Genomic DNA, 17,968 nt, shown 5'->3' on the forward strand with positions numbered 1-17,968 from the left:
TCTGGAACCACATTGCACAAAGTAAAACTTCCGGAAAATTGAGATTACAACCAATTTTTGGTTCCTGATTGTACCTCGTCCAATTATCTTACATCACTTAACGCGTTCGGAGAGGTATGAACTTCATCACATCATCCTCAAGCCACTATCTTTCAGATGCGAGGTTAGGGTTAGGGTTAGGGTCCATGCTTTTCGTATGCAAGCCGGCAGGGCTCGCTCTGAGCACTCTAATTTTTTCACAGTGAACGTACTGGCCGCCTCGGACACTCGGCGAAGAGCACCCTCGGAGGAACCGTGCGGGCCGAAACGACCGGGAGGTGGACGCACTACTACCGCAACGCGAACGGCGACGCCCGACGACGCGCCTGCCTCGTGGCTCCCGTAGAAAATTGAAGAGAACAGGTGGTGAATAGTTTAGTTATGTAACGTTTTGCTTCCTTCGTGGTTGCTGCTCTATACACGGGGCTGTATTACGTGGGTGTAAATTTATTTCAGGATGTCGTAACGGTGAATGACACACTATTTCGGGATCCCTGTCGTAAAGTAAATGCCTACAGCTCTTTACAAACTCTGGCTGTTTTTTTTTTATTTCGAGAGACAGTAACACACTGTTGCTATTGTGTTGTGAAAAATACTCGTAGTTGCGTCCGATAACCTTCAACCTCATTGAAACAAAACTTCATACCGACTCCCAGAAATGGATACCAGAAGTAGCAGCAGCAGCAGTCAACGTTGTCTCTTAAATGTAAATTAGTTTCTTTCAGCTCTGCACAAGGGTCCTGTACTTTTACGGAGACAATTATTCGACATTTTTGGGGGCAGCTACGCCAAATAATCTCAACATAATAAAATGGGTTGATTTTTAAATGAAAGTCTATGTGGATGGTCACTATTTCAATGTGGTATTTTGAATAGACGCATGAACTTATAAAGGAAACCAGTCAAGATAATGAGGGAAAAAATTTATTGATTGGGTAACTCATTTGGGAGGAGCCAATCAACATGTCTCAATCCTCAGAGAAGCGTTGTCTTCTGTGTGTGTGTGTGTGTGTGTGTGTGTGAATTTCTAATTTTGGCACCAGGCCAGCAATTTTGGAGAGGGGAGTAAGTTGATTAAATTGACCCCTGTACGCAACAGGTACTTAATGTATCGATCCCGAAAGGATGAAAGGCAAAGTCAATCTCGACGGAATTTGGACTCAGAACGAAAAGACGAACGAAATATCGCTAAGTATTTTGCCCGGCGGTCTAACGATTCTGCCAGCTCGCTGCCTTAATGTTATATATATATATATATATATGTATATATATATATATATATATATATATATATATATATATATATATATATATATATATATATATATATATATATATTAAAAATCATCTGAAGATCGATCATTCAAAACTTTAGTAGAATACCATATTTACTGATTTTTATAATAAAAGGGTTAAGAGTGACTTCGAGGTCACTGTCAACCTTTACCTTATAAAAATTTTTATATATATATATATATATATATATATATATATGGTATATACACTGGTGTCTGTGCAAGTGGGTCCATCTGTGTATCATGGACACCGTTAGAAGGCATGATGCTGAGGAACTGTCTGAGATAAAATCTCTTCATAGACATGCTGAGTTAAAAACAGAGAATATATCGGAGCAAAATTACCATTATCGCTCCAGTGACTCACGAGAACGACAAGTGTGTTTCGCCGTTGTTGGGGCTTGTCAGTGCCATGCACTTGATTGCCAATTGCTTTAACGAAACTGCTGCCTCTATAAATAGTTGCTCTTTAAAAGGAGTAAGAGTACTTAACTCTGAGTTTCTCACTATTCCAGCTTCGGGGATTCGCTTAATCAGGCGGATTATGAAATTCTCCGTTAAGGCCCGATTTATAGATGGGTTCTTCACTCGGAAATCTATGTAGCAACATTACTGCCACACCCACATGTTAAACAAGATTGCTGACTTAGATTGTCAGAACATATAAAATTAAATATAGTCACAATGTTGGTGGTAATAGAGTAAAATATTTATGGAAAGTTGTGTCTAAGTGTGTCGCGACTCAAGTTTCATGGTTTCGCTTAATGAAACTAATTACGATATGTTTGGGGTCCCCTTATTTATACTCGAGTTTTTCCCACCCTTTGAAAGGCTGGCCACCGAAAATGCCACGCCCACTTGAAAAACAACTCAGTTAAATGTAAATATACATCAAATATGGGGATGTTTTAGAAAGAGACGGCATGAACAAAAATAAAAGTAAAAAGTATCCAAAATCTATAAAATATCTACTGGGATTTCTTAAGCAGCGGAAACACGAAACTTGAGTAGCGACTCACTCTGACACTGCTTTGAATAAATCTTGCACGCGTGCGTGTGTGTGCGTGCGTGTGTGCGTGTGTGTGTGTGTGGTGTGTGTGTGTGTCGGACAAATGTGAAAGACAGTTCGGATGTTATGTACGTTTTACACTTAGAATAAGCAGCTAGTTCTCATTTAGAGTACGCCGTACCGTTTTAAAAAGAGTACGCTTGATTATATATATAGTGAGAATTTACAAAAAAAAAAGAAACAAAAGACGAAGACGGGTGTGTAAACAACAAACAGATGTATTAGTTTCATGCTCGGGACGTGAGAAAGTCTTTTACGTTTCAAGCCTACGCTCTTCGACGGAAATGAACACATAAATAAACAGGGAGAGAAAATAAAAAGGTTTGGTGACTAGCGATCTATCATGGCGAATGCCGGACAGAGGGGTCACACAGGAGAACTAGGAAGAAGGGGAGATGATAAAGTAGTGGTGATCCCAAAACGAAGGTGCACGTGCATGTGTATGTAAGAGCGTGTATCTGCGTGCGGATGGTAGCTGGTGACCTTGACGTGTGCGTATGTGCATGTGTAGGTGTGTGTATGATGTTGTGGGTGCTGGGAAGTGGTCAGTGCTAGTGTGTGCGGGGCGGTGTGGTGTGTAGTGTGGTGGTTTGGCAAGATGTGGTGTGGTTGTGGTGCTGGAGTGTTGGTTGGGATGAGGGTAGGGATGGGGTATGTGGGTGTGGGTGTAATGGATGAGGTGGGGTGGAATGGTAGGTTGGAATGTGTAGGGGTGAGGTAACGAGGAAGGGTTGACGATGAAGATGGGTAGGAGGGAAGAGCGGAAGTAGGTGTCTAAACAAGAGAGGAGAGGTGGGTGGGATGAAGTAGGTGTGAGAGGAGGAGGGTTAGATGAAGAGGTGAGGGTGTTGAGCTCATGTGGCGCAAAGGAGCGAAGAGAGAAAGATAATCCCTGTTCACGGTGAAGACGGGAGTCCGGATGGCCCCTGTGCAAGGACAATCCGTCACTCGCAAGTGAATGTGACCTAGAATCTTGTAGCAGAGTTTTGCTATATTTTATGTGAAGGCGCGTGACTTAATATCTAGGGTCTTGAAGTCACGATCACAAGGCCGTGGGTTTCGATTCCTGGACGATTCAGTGCATTGTATCCTTGAGCAAGGTATTTCATTTCACATTGCCCCAGTCTACCCAGCTATAAATGCGCACCAGCCAGGTGCCGCAGGGCCAAGCAGGTGGTCTGATTGCGACAAGCACCTAAAACAACAAATCAGATAGAGAGAGGAGAGGGTGTGAAACGCAGACCAAGGGTCAAAGATAAATAAGATCGTTTTGAAAAAAGATCGATGCTAAATTTTTATTCATTTATTGAACAGATATCGACGAATGTGGAATAAATAATGGTGGTTGCCAATACGAGTGCGTGAACACCCAGGGTGGATCTATTTGTCGATGTCCAGACGGTCAAACACTTAGTGATGACGAAAAAACATGTATTGGTAAGTAACTATTACTAGTAATTACTACTACTACTAATAATAATAATAATAATAATATTTATAATAATCTAAATATAGCTTAAAACGACCACGATAGGACTCCAAAGGTACATCTAAAGTAACACCGATTGGAAGATACAGCTGGTAAGACAACTCGAAAAGAGTAAGAAGCTGCACTCAATCCCAAAGAAGACGTATAAATACAGACGGGAGCTTAACCTCCCTGACTATGATGATGATAAAGAAGACACACCACCCACTAAGGTAGCAAAAAAGTGTAAAACAAGAGCCAAACAGGAAAGCTTGAAGGAAATATCGAGACTATGACAAGAAAACCCATTGCATAGACAATACCCCAAACGAGTAGGAGAAGCTGAGGTAGATATGAGAGCTCATCAATGGCTGCAGAGTGTTGGTTTCAAAGGTGAAACAGAAGGATTTATCCTAGCGGCACAAGCTCAGAGTCTCCTCACCCGAAACTATCAAGCAAATAGTCACACACATGGAGAAGGTTGTGATGACAAACTTGAGAGTATTCACCACATTGTTGCTGGTTGCTCAATCCTTACCCCTACAGAATATAAAACCAAACGTGATCGAGATAACCAATACCAGCGCTGGAACATATGCTGTTATTATATCCTGCCTCATAAGAACTGGTATCTACAGCCAGTCACTGAGGGAGAAAATGTTACCATCCTATGGGAGACACACAGATAAGCAAATAAATCATTACATACCAGACATCGTTACCGAATAGAAAGGCAAATCATGTCTGTTGATTAATGTGGTGGTGCCTGCTGGTAGAAACATCAAGGCAAAGGAATTTGAAAAACTATCGAAACATAAGGACCTTGAGATTGAAATATCTAAGACGTGGCAATTAAAAACCAAAACTATCCCTGTTGTTGTGGGTGCCCTGGCAATGATCAAGAATGGTATGGATAAAATTTTTTAACAGAACCCAAGGAAGTCAACGAGCTACGAGGTTCAAAAGCTTGTGCTGACTTCAACCGCTCACCTTCTCAAGAAGTTTCTCTCCGTCTAATATATACGTTCCTTAGGTCTCTGGTTGAAACCAGGTCGGAAGATGAAATAAAATGGAAATCAAACGAAAAATGTAATAATAATAATAAAAATAATAATAATAATAATTTTTTCTACTATAGGCACAAGGCCTGAAATTTGTTTGGAGAGGGTTTGTCGGTTACAATGATTCCAGTGTTCAACTGGAACTTATTTTATCGACCACGAAAGGATGAAAGGTTAAGACGACCTCAGGGTTTGAACTCGGAACGTAAAGCACTTTGTCCGGTGTGTTAACGATTCTACCAGCTCGCTACCTTAATGATAATAATAATAATTCTTTCTACTAGAAACACAAGGCCTAAAATTTGGGGATAGAGAAGGAGTTAGTCAATTACATCGAACCCAGTGATCAGCAGGTACTTATTTCATCAACCCATGGTAAACCAACTAAATTGCTGATTGGAGCGCTGTTGCGGTTTAGTAAAGAACTAACACATTGACTGTGACAGCCTTTCTGTGAGAGTAACCATATTTGGTGATGCAGGATTAAAATTTTTGATGGTGCTAGGCTGGATTATCAGCACGGATGGAACAGTTGTCAATTCGGGCGGCGTGGGTTAAGTTCTGCGCCTTTGAGTAACGAGCAGGCAACCCTAAAGTGGTATTTCTGAATTGTTAGGTGCCTGGTGGCAACAATAAGATAGATCGTTCTTCCTATTGATTGATACTGCAACTTGGTGATGTGTGTGTGTAATCTCTCGGAAAGGCAGTGTTGGCAATTGCAACAACAACGCGTGATCTTAGTTGACCAATACAGACCTAACATCTAGAAGCCAGTTTGAACTTGGTTCGTCCTGTTGCTTGATCTACAAATGTCTGACGAGTATGGATCGTTCTACGAAGCGACGAAACTTTATGTTGCCTGAAACCGAATCAAACTGTTAATATATAACTCCTACCAGATGTGTTGATTGATGATTTCTTTCGTTTGTTCACTCACCTGTGTGAGTGTTTGTATGTACATCAAGAAAGAAATCTTTGGTCGCTGAGTTTTATATTCTCACCTGCAAAATGTCAATTTAAAAAATCCATCAACTGAACAAAAATCATAGATGTTTTTTCCTCTCAAAAGTTAATCTGAGCTTTTTTTGTGTCTTTGTAATATGTCCCAGAACAGACTCAACGTACAAACAGCCGTAAATTTAATCTGATCGAGGCATAAAACTTCTGTGGATGAATGAAAACGCATACGCATGAGTGCCTGCGTCCCAATTGTTTTCAACACACACACACACACACCACACACATACACACACACAAACATACATATAAGGAGGACAGTTCGTCCTTGCAGTTGAATCGATGAATATTTAAATAGATGGATGTAAACCTATATATGTGGGGTGGGTGGATAGATAGATAGATAGATAGAGAGAGACAGAAACAGACAGACAGGATAGATAGATAGATAGATAGAGGGAGAGAGAGTGTGTGAGAGAGACGAACCGTGTTCGTCACTAAATATTTATCATTTGGTGTGCATTTCTATAGCTCCACCTGTGTCAGGTACTATTACTCTGTCGCCACAAGCTTTCTGAGAGTCTCGATCAGTAAACATTCCACAATGTCTGTCTGTCCGTCTCTGGTTTCCCAAATTTTTTTATGATATCTTTAGAGATGGGAGGGGGGATGAGAGTATTGTTGTCCATATGGCTGCCGCTCCGTCTGTGCTGTACCTTTTAAATCATACTGATGTGTGCGCTTAGAACTCCTTAACCACTCGGCCGTAGGCGTGTGTGCACATATATATATATATATATGGAGGCGCAATGGCCCAGTGGTTAGGGCAGCGGACTTGCGGTTGTAGGATCGCGGTTTCGATTCCCAGACCGGGCGTTGTGAGTGTTTATTGAGGGAAAACACCTAAAGCTCCACGAGACTCCGGCAGGGGGTGGTGGCGATCCCTGCTGTACTCTTTCGCCACAACTTTCTCTCACTCTTTCTGCTGTTGGCCTGCTCGCTTAGCCAACGGGGTGGCGTCATTTGAAGGCTAAAACAATGTGAAGCGCATTGTGACCAGCGATGTGTTGCAACATCTGATAGCCTGGTCGGTCACGGTGATATATATATATATATATTATATATATATATATATATATATATATATATATATGATAAGTGCCAACGCACGAAACTCTCTGACCTTTCGAATTTATTTCAATTGAATTTAAACTTAATTGTAATTCGAATTTAATGTAGCCATGAAACGTAGGTAGTGCTTTTACATATTATATTATATATTTATCATTCATTTTATACTTTTTGAGATCTAGTTATAAGTTATATATTTTTTTTTATTATATATATATACATATATATATATATATATATATATATATATGTATATGTATATATATATATATATATATATGTATATGTATATATATATATATTATATATATATATATATTATATATATATATATATATTGGCTATTTATGTATTGGTTTATGTCTATCACTGTTTGAGTTGCATAATTGTGGTTTATCTCTAATTTATATATATATATATATATATATACATACTAATTTTGACTTGTTTCAGTTGTTAGGCTACTGCCATTCTGGAGCAACGCCTTGAAGAATTTTTAATCGAACGAATAGACCTTGGTACTTTATTTAAACCTGGTATTTATTCTGTCGGTCTCTTTCGCCTAACAGCTAAATTAGGAGGTGGTGGGCGACAGACACAAAGACATACACACACACATACATACGTACATATACACACACATATGAGAGAGAGAGAGAGAGAGAGAGAGAGAGAGAGAACACAACTTCTTTTAGACATGTTACATAAAAAGCACGATTACGTTCTATGGGATTTTCGTATCTGCGTATCAAATCTCTGTATCTCGTTTTTGACAGTATAATTCCCAAGGTTATTTTGATCCACTATCGCAGGCCGTCATCTCAGCCTCGTCTTCATCTAACGCCCAAAATACAAATCTGAAGACGTGGAACCCCAACGTTCTAACGGTTAAATTCTGGCTGTAATGTCTGCATAAACAAAAGTTGCCTTGCTCTTGCCTGCAGTAGAAATAGGCAAACCAGAAGCCAAAACCATTCCCTGTCCTGAAGGTGAGGCTGAGACAGCCTGGAAACTAGGATAAAAATGAACTGAGGACTTTTTAGTATTCGAACCGATCTACCAGGATCTGATACGAAGATACGAATCAAATGTTTTCAATATATCAATAAAAACAAGGTTATGAGCTGGCAGAATCGTTATCACGACGGGCAAAATGCTTAGTGACATCTCACTCGTCTTTACATTCTGGATTCAAATTCCGACGAGGTCAACTTTACCTTTCATCTCTTTTCGGGTCGATAAAATAAGTACCAGTTATACACTGGGGTGGATTTAATCAATTTACCCCCACCTCTCCTGAAATTGGTGGCCTTGCATTAAAATCTGAAGCTTAACTATCATGTATGAGAGACATGGTGTGTGAAAGAGAAGGTATTTGTTGATAAACAGGAATAAGTTTGCATATCTATAAATTGTATGGCTTTTAGATTTTCGTCCTACGCACGCACACACTCGCGTTCATTGACTAAAACGAAAACTAATCACAAATGTAACGATTTTAAAACGTATAAATGTTTATTTTAAAACAATTGACGGAAAACTCTAAGAAATAATACGTAACTAACGGAACCTTAAAAACTGCGCGTCTTATAAATAATCTTGTTTCTAATTTGGAGCATAAATTCACAGACCTTCATAACAGTGTTATATAACATGTTAAAAATGAATGCCTATGTCTTCGAATTTTTTGCATTAATTGAGGTTCTTAGAATGTATGCAGAAACTAGCAGAATAATGTTATAGATTACATATCACCATGTACACGCAGAGCAGCGAGAACCAAGACAATAATGCATAAATTTATTCTTAATACGTTCTGGTAGATTCGAACATGAATATACTAATCGCTGGTGTATTTCGTCTTCGGAGAACACCTTCCTTCAGAAGATATATGCTCCTAACACACTCCACTCATTGGTGTAATGGGACTTTGAGACACAACGGTGTTTTAACTTGATTATGTCTCTTCAGTCAAAGCTATCTCCGGATCAATGACCGAAACAAGCGAGGAGGTTATTGTTCAAATAATTCAGCAAACAAACAAATTTTCTGACGTCTGCCAAACCGATAATAAATATTTATGGCACGGTGAACGGTGACAGTCAAAGCAATAACATACATACTCTGTCTTAATACGTTGCAGCAAATTCGAAAGTAATCTTGCTAAATCCTGGAATATTTCGTCTTCAGAGAATACCTCTCCCCTGAGATGACGTGTGTTCATAACACACTCGATTCATTGATATAAAAAGGGTTTGATATTATGGACGTTAATCGAAAATTTTTGTTTTTGAGATCATGCCGACAAATATGTCCACCAATGCATTGTGTTACACCACTGAGTACTTAATGAATTGTAGGTACCGTTGAAATGAATAATATTGTTTTAGATGTCGAAACTGTAATGATTTCCATTAACCAACTGATGAAGGGTTCAAACTTGTGCACGTTTGTTAGTGCTGTTTTTGTTTTCTCTGTATTTCGTGTTCTTTAGTGTGGTTCTCGCTCTCCCTCTCTCTCTCTCTCTTCTTATCCATAAGAATCGCTACTCATGGTAAAGATAAATATTTTACTTTAAACTTATATTATTAATACACATGCAAACACAAGCGTGCATATATTCACACACACACACACACACACACACACACACACACACACACATGCACACGTTCACCTATAACCATTCGTGCAACAAATTTGCTCAATTAAACACCCACACGCAATTAGATGTTTGCTTTTTCTCCTTTTTATTTATTAGTTTTCTATTTAGAATGAGGAAGTGCGTTTCTAACAAAGTGACAAAAGCTCTATTACTGGAGTTTGGATGACAACAATAATAATTGTAATAAATCAATCTTTAAGAAAGTCTTGCATATTTTTACTGTTCCACTTACAGACTTTATATGTAAAGTCCCTGTTAGCTGGTCTCTTTCTTTGCTTGAAGATCCTAGCTTCTCCAGATTGTGTCTTGCTCCTGTTTTTAATAAAGATATAACAGTAGAAGAAAATCAAGTAGGAAAGGGCCAATAGATCGACTAAAAGCAGTTTAGTAGGGAATAGAACCACGATGGGTGATTTTCTGTAGGTGAGAATGGTGGCTCTTCATTTCTTCGATACTAAATGAAATGGTGTTTGTGATGTGTGTGTTCTAAAACACGAGAATGTGGAGAAATTGGTGCATGCTATCTGATGCCACGCAGAAGAGATGGGTCGAAGACTGGCGACACCAAAGCATGCTATCTGATGCCACGCAGAAGAGATGGGTCGAAGACTGCCGACACCAAAGTCTATCTTGATGGTGAGCAAAACCTCACAGGAGACAAAAATGGCCGGAAAGACATAGAAAAGTGTCTTTAATAAGGAACAGAAGTTAACAGAAGTGTTTGGATGATAAAAGAAGCATTGGACAGTTATGGTAGAGGGTAAGGTTGGAGCTATGGTATTCTAGGGAACAGTTATTCCGATCCCTCCCTCTTTGGGGAGGGATTTGGCCAGAGGTGAAAGGACCTTTCTCAGGACCTCGGAAACTGATGGAAGGGAGAGAATCCTCTCTTTATTCAGTTACTAAGTCCAAATGTTCGCTAATGGACGTTGATGAAGGTTCCTAATGATCAGGTGGAGCAGTGTTCGATCTATGTTAGAAATGAGCAGCAAAGTGGCGGCGTGGGGAGGTTGCGAGCTATTTGAACCGAGAGGGAAGGGTTGTGTGGCCTATATGAATATAGAAGGTGTGTGTTTGTCGGGAGGGGTGGCCTAAGTCCGTGGCTGGGTAAAGTAACTATATGTATTAGGAGGGGATATAACTTTCGATAATATTTGATCAGACTGAATCGCTCCTTTGCATTTCGCGAAATGGACAAGTTCTTTCAATAAGAGAGCCATCTAGTGGCCAACGCCCACACCGAAATTCTTAGAATCTGTTGGCTGAGGATACCTATGCATGCAGTGAAAACTTCGTCTTTTGTGTCGATTCCCGTGCGGTGGCCAGGTGTGGTCTGCACGGCATTCTTGGACCAAGTGTAAACTGAAGAAGGGGGTTCGGCATCTGAAACGTTGCCAGGTGTTTCCAGTACTGAACGATGTTGTCAAAGAATGCGCGTTGTTAAATTCCATGATGTTGAAGGATATTAGAGACGAAGTCCCGTGGATAATTGGGGCGTTGATAAGGAAGAAACATCGTTTCGTAGAAGACTTTCAGGTGTGAGATAATTTCTAAAAGTCCTTAATCTGGCAGTGCTATGGGAATGTGTTAACCGGTTTGGAATAAATATGGCTGTAAAATCAGCAGGAGATGTCTGATGTTTGAAGAGAAGCTGAAACTACTAACGAAGACCAGGTTGTAGGACGTAGGTGGATGTCAGCCGAGGTCATTATGGAGAGTGACCATGGTGTTCCATTTGGAAAGGAAAAGCAATATGCCTTGTTATGACTTGTGTCTCTGCTGTTGAGCGGTGTTGCTGTTGAGCGAAGCGGTCTTCGTCCCAGAGTGTAGTGGGAGAAGTCCGAAACGTGGTCCTTTGCTATTCATTCGTAAGACCCGCAGAAGAGAAAGCAGGTCAACCCCCGACACCGAGAGCATCGACGGATGGATGAATGCGCATCCAGGCTCAGCGGTTGCGTAGGATGTCGGGGATAGGAAACAGGGAGAAAGTTGGGGCGAAAGAGTACAACAGGGGTCGCCACCCCCCCCCCTGCCGGAGCCTCGTGGAGCTTTAGGTATTTTCGCTCAATAAACACACCCAACGCCCGACCTGGGAATCGAAACCGCGATCCTCCGACCACGAGTCCGCTGCCCTAACCACTGGGCCATTGCGCCTCCACTCTTGTGTCTCTGCTAGCAGAAGTAATGTTACGGTAGACTAGGAAGAAGAAATTTAATCCTGACGAAATTTTCTTCGAATTAAGAATCAGTGGAAGAGGATAGAGAGATTACAATGAATTTTAAGACACAGCGACGAGGTAGGGAGGCGAATTTAGTGTAGTTTCTTTCGTCACTTTTTTTTTAACCTTTGTATTTGTCCCTTCTTTTTCTGTGTATACCGTGTATACTTACTTTTCTTTCGTTTTTTTTTTTTATCATTTCACAATATGTAAACCCCCCAAACTTTATGTCTGTCTTTGTATTGTTCCTCTCATCCTTCGCCTTTGTGGCAAATAAATAAAATCATTATTATTATTATTATTATGTTTTTTTTCCTTCTTTCTTCAAATTTTCTTCCGTTTCTCGCCCAGTGTTTTCCATACACCTAGGGCAGAGAAGCTCATTGTATGCATTCCCAGATTACACGCGCAAATTCACAGATAAAATATATATTTAAAAATTAATAAATAAATAAATTCATGGATGGATGTTATTTTCACAGCGATAGTGCTCTCAGTACATGAGCTGTTCCAGTTAATACGATTTTTTGCACTTCCTGTAGGGGTGGTAAGCCTGGAATCATTTTCAAATAGGTTTCAGTACTTTTTTTTATCATTCCTAGAGATCCTACAATCACTGGTACTGTAGTCGTCTTGAGATGCCACATTTTTTTCAATTTCCATTAGCAGGTCTTTATATTTACTATTATTTATTATTATTATTATTATATTATTATTATAAATATTATTATTATTATTATTATAAATATTATTATTATTATTATTATATTATTATATTATTATTATTATTATTATTATTATTATTATTATTATTATTTGTACAGCTCCATTAGGTTGCGGTCGAAATAATGGCGGGTGTGAACACGAATGTGTTTACAATTACCACAACAAATACCACTGCAAGTGCCGCGATGGCTACAGACTGGGGACCGATGCCAAATCTTGTATAGGTAAGTTGAAATAAAATTATAATTATCTTTACCTGTATCCACCCTGTAATTATCTTCCCTCATTGATAACATCAAAGATATGGAAGGCGGGGTTCGCTGTAATTCTTTTGTGTAACCTGGAAACTTTCAGAATTTGAGACAAGGAAAAAACCTCTGTGAGGTCGCTCAAGATGCTAGAAATAACAGCCAAATCTCCTTCAATCAATCAATGAATCAATTAACCTTCGACGTGGTTGAATCATCAATCCTAACTAGTTGGTAGTCTCAGTACGGGTTGTACTATTCATCCTTTCGATCGCTGATTACAAAACATGACTCGCGTTGGGAATTTTATTTTGAGTCCCTATCTCACCCTTGTACACCAAATCCGTCACAGGGTGGTTATCCATTTACAGCTGGGTGGACTGAAGCAATGGGAAATGGAAGTATTTTACCCAAGAACACAATGCACAGCCGATCTGGGAATCGAAACAACTATCTTGCAATTGTGAGTGCAACATTCTCTCCACTGAGCCACACCTCTACACTAATCTCCCTCAAATTTCATCCTGTCGTTTGAGAAATGAAGAACGCTTTGCATAATGTACTTCTATGTCTAATAAAAAGATGGGGTGGTCATCACTGGAACTTCTATGAACATCGGTTCGTTCGATCGATACATGTGCTGACGAGGACGCTTCAGGGTGGTCTCTCCTGCTGCTAGTATCAACAGCTTAATCCTTAAGTTCACCCAATCGTCCTAAAAGTGGATGAATTAGGTTAACTGGCGCGGAACTGACCTAGGCCTCCACAAACAACAACAACAACAACAAATTTACGTATTTATCCGATGTTATTAAATTCCATTATCTAATTAGTAAATGATTTTTCTGAGAAATCCTACAGCTTACTCGGTTATTCTAAGATCTGATAACTACGAATTGGACTGTTCCGTTGCTGAGGCCTCATAACACCGAAACAAGCCTAGAATTGTAACACTTTCATAACTCTCTCTCTCTCTCTCTCTCTCTCTCTCTCTCTAATAAACTCTTATAAACACATCGACCCTAGTGTGTAACTGGTACTTATTTAATCGACCCCGAAAGGATGAAAGGCAAAGTCGACCTCGGCAGGATTTGAACTCAGAACGTAAGCGACGGGCGAAATACCGCTAAGCATTTCGTCCAGTATGCTAACAATTCTGCCAACACGCCGCCTAATAATAATAATAATAATAACAACAACAACAATGACACTAACAACAGCATATTCCGCTTTAAAATTCTTATATCCTTCTTCTATAATTCCTGACTTTATCCATTCTTTGTGCAGTGATCAACCCGTGCCAAATTAACAAGGGTGGATGCCAACATATCTGCCAAAACCATCGTTCTAAAGCCATCTGCCAATGTTTCCCTGGTTACCAACTGGCAACTGATGATAAAACATGCATTGGTGAGCATCCTTTTATTATTATTATCATCATTATTATTATTATTATTATTATTATTATTATTATTCTCATCAATTATTGTTATTGTTTTTACTGGTGTTTGTTGGAGGCGCATGCGTTTACAGATGTCCGTTTAGAAACATATTCTTCCAGAATTACCAGGAGTTATATCCCGTTGAGGGAGCAGAGACAGCATCGGTTAGATTGGTAGTGCAGGGCTGAAAGCCCAGTTGCTATAGGTGTGGTAGTAGACGTCACCTGAAGGCTTTACGCCCATAAAAGGAAAACGGAAAAGATACATCAGTGTATGCTTTGATTTCTGCTGCTGATGTTCACACGGTAACTCTAGTTTCAGCGCTGAAGGTGGTCAGAGTGGAAGTAAAGAGAAGAAAAAAAATGCCTCCTCCTCAATGTCTCAGGCACCTGAAGCTGATCCGTAGAGCGTCGAAATACTTAGGGATTGCCTTCTTCTCTGTGTCAGAGCCGTCTATAGTCTGCTTGCTTCTCTTATTATAAATGAGAAGAATATGGAGACTAAGAATGGTGGTTAACTGTAGGGAACAGTAAAAATCAAGAGAAAAGAAAACCTAAGATGAATCTTGACTAAAAGGAAGATGGACGGTGCAGGTTCACTGTCAATTGTTGTTTAACTAACCCGGGTGTAAATTAATGAGAAGAGTCTGGTGGTATTGCTGAATGATATAAAGAGATAGTGAAGGGTACTTTGATGACTGATGAAGTGTGGGGTGGAATAGGGAGTCAAATGCACCAAGCCCCAAAACTGATAGGCAGAAGGTGCAAGCAACACCAATAATGCATTAAACCCTTAAGGAACACTTCATGGATGATTAGGGACTCTTCACAGCTCGGCTAAAACCAGGTGTGTTTAGAGTGAATGGTGAGGTAGGTTGTTCTTGTTTGATATGGTAATTTTTTCTAAGTTCAACCACTCTCTCGCTTATTTGCCATAAAAACAAATGCCTCAGTTTTAAATATCATAATTTATTGGTCACTGTTTACCAAAGAATTTGAGAGATTCTGTCGTTGGTTAAGTCACTCGAAATGTACTGCTTTGTTCTACATGGCCGTCTTAAATTCTATACAGATTGGTGGTTGCTTACTGTGATCAATTTACGATGACAATAACCGGCTGAAGATATTTAGCACAAGATATAACAATGTCTTGTTCTTGAAACCAATTAATTTTGATATCAATAACCGTTTCCATAACTTCATTTCTTGATTATGTGTGTGTATGCATGCATGTATGCGTGTGTGTGTATATATACGTGTGTGTGTTGTGTGTGTATGTATATATATGTGTGTGTGTATATATATATATGTGTGTGTATATATATGTGTGTGTGTATATATATGTGTGCGTGTGTATATATGTATGTGTGCGTGTATATATATATATATATATGTGCGTGTGTATATATATGTGTGTGTGTGTGTGTGTATATATATGTATGTTATATAATACATAGATTAGTGAGGGCGCGTGGCTTAGTGGTTAGGGCATTCGGCTCATGATCGTAAGGTTGTGAGTTCGATTCCCGGCGACGCGTTGTGTCCTTGAGCAAGACACTTTATTTCACGTTGCTCCAGTCCACTCAGCTGGCAAAACTGAGTTGTACTTGTATTTCAAAGGGTCAGCCTTGTCACTCTCTGTGTCACGCTGATTATCCCCGAGAACTACGTTAAGGGTACACGTGTCTGTGGAATGCTCAGCCATTTGCACGTTAATTTCACGAGCAAGCTGTTCCGTTGATCGTATCAGCTGGGACCCTCGTCGTCGCAACCGGCGGAGTCAGGAATACATAGATTGTATGTGTGTACACGTTTGTTTTATGTCAAATTATATAAATGCAGTTTAACATTAACCTAAAGTATAACTCAATAGATTTTGGTTAATTTTATTAATTTTTACTGCCGTTAAGCCAAAACTTCGAAGTCACTGTCAATCTCTTCTCACACACACACTCTCTTTCTATCTTTTCTCTCCTCCACTCTTTCCTATAGAAGAGCTTAGGCTCGAAACGTCAAACACCTCTTCCATTTTTCCTGAGCGTCAAAACTAGTACACCCTATTTGTTATGCTTTCACCTATATCTGTCTTTTGCTTTTTTGTATAAATTTGAACCACCACCACCCACCACACACACACCACCACACCACACACACACACACACACACACACACACACACACACACCACACACACACACACACACACACACACACACACACACACATATATTTGCATGTGTGTATGTGTACGGTATATCCGCGAGTGCATGTGCTTATTTGTTTATCTCTGCTTGTCTTTGTCAAACTCTTCTCACACACTAATCTTGCTTCGCCGTGCATTTTTTTCTAGACATTGACGAATGTGCCCGACGTACCGGGGCGTGCACCCAGGAGTGCATCAACACCGTGGGATCTTACACGTGTTCCTGTGTCAAAGGATTTCAGCTGGGAACAGACGGTCGCTCTTGTTACCGTAAGTATGCAACCCTTGTTAATTGGTTGAGGGCGGTTTACGGTGATTTGCATGTTAATGTTATGAATGTCGCAGCATCAGAGTTAATCTCGAAGGTTGGGGCTGTGACCTGGGACCAACAAAAGAATCGATTACTTGGGCGCGGAGCTCGTTAAAAATATCAGTAAAATCTCCCTCAAATCGCTCTTTATCATCTTAAAAAAGGAATGACACATTCAATAATGTATTTCCCAATACACAACAAAGACGTGACGGTCACGTGTAGGATGCTTCGGATCATAGGTATGGTTGATTGGGGATGACCTCGGCCTAACACAATAATCCATTAGTTTTTGTTCATTATTTGAAGTCAAATTATTTCATTTACTTTTTCTGGCGTTCTTGAGGAATGTACGAGATTTACACAATCTCCAAATATTATTCTAAGAACAAAAATAACTCGCACATTGTGTAATAATAAAGAATATATGAAATGGAGGCACGACCAGGGTGTAAGAGTTTTATACTGGAAACTGTGCCAGAAATGTGGCTTTGAAGCTGGAAACACATGGTACAGTCAGCAAGTCGAAAGAGTACTGGATTCGGAGATTTTGTGGGACTTTCCTATTCAAACGGACAAAAAGCGTGAAAATAATAGACCAGACATTATAGATAAGGAAAAGCAGAAATAAGATCGAACATGGACCAAACCAAAGTGATAATTTATGGGCCAGCAGGTTTTTGAGGGGAAGGGGAAATCAATTACGTCGAATGCAGTTGTACTTATTTCATCAACCCCAAAAATATGAAAGGCAAAGTCGACCTCGACAGAATTTGAACACAGAACGTAAAGACGAACCTAAGGCCGCTAAGCATTTTGCCCAGAATGCAAACGTTTCGGCCAGCTCGCCGCCTTAATAACAACCACATCTGTATCCTCTATTTTTTTTTTATTCTTGTCACCAAGTATTATATTCCTTTAGGTTGCGAGTTCTAGACCTATCGATGGTTCCATGAAATCAAGTACCAGTCAAATACTGAGGTTCATGGAATCCACTGTACTGTCTAACCCCAAAATATGTGAAATTATGTCTACAAGTTTTAACGGAGCGTCAGACAACAAAAAAACTGAAACTGGGAAACATTGATACAAGGGAAGTAACTCTATTGCTCTGAGATTATGTCTCTTAGAATTACC

General features: G+C 39.7%; 1 long non-coding RNA gene across 2 annotated transcripts; it reads right to left on the bottom strand.

Annotated features, from left to right (window-relative positions):
* Window positions 1-186: 186 nt before the first annotated feature.
* Window positions 187-16,139, bottom strand: LOC118762450. Of its 2 annotated transcripts, none has more exons than XR_004998203.1 (2): window positions 16,129-16,139; window positions 187-369 (listed from the first exon to the last, which is right to left on the bottom strand). It is a non-coding gene; the product is annotated as an uncharacterized LOC118762450 (long non-coding RNA). The 2 variants fall into 2 exon arrangements; XR_004998204.1 differs by lacking the exon at window positions 16,129-16,139 and adding an exon at window positions 4,920-4,931 and having other exon boundaries at window positions 249-369.
* Window positions 16,140-17,968: the final 1,829 nt, after the last annotated feature.

Source organism: Octopus sinensis, linkage group LG3, assembly GCF_006345805.1.
Source record: "Octopus sinensis linkage group LG3, ASM634580v1, whole genome shotgun sequence".
Classification (NCBI taxonomy): Eukaryota; Metazoa; Mollusca; class Cephalopoda; order Octopoda; family Octopodidae; genus Octopus; species Octopus sinensis.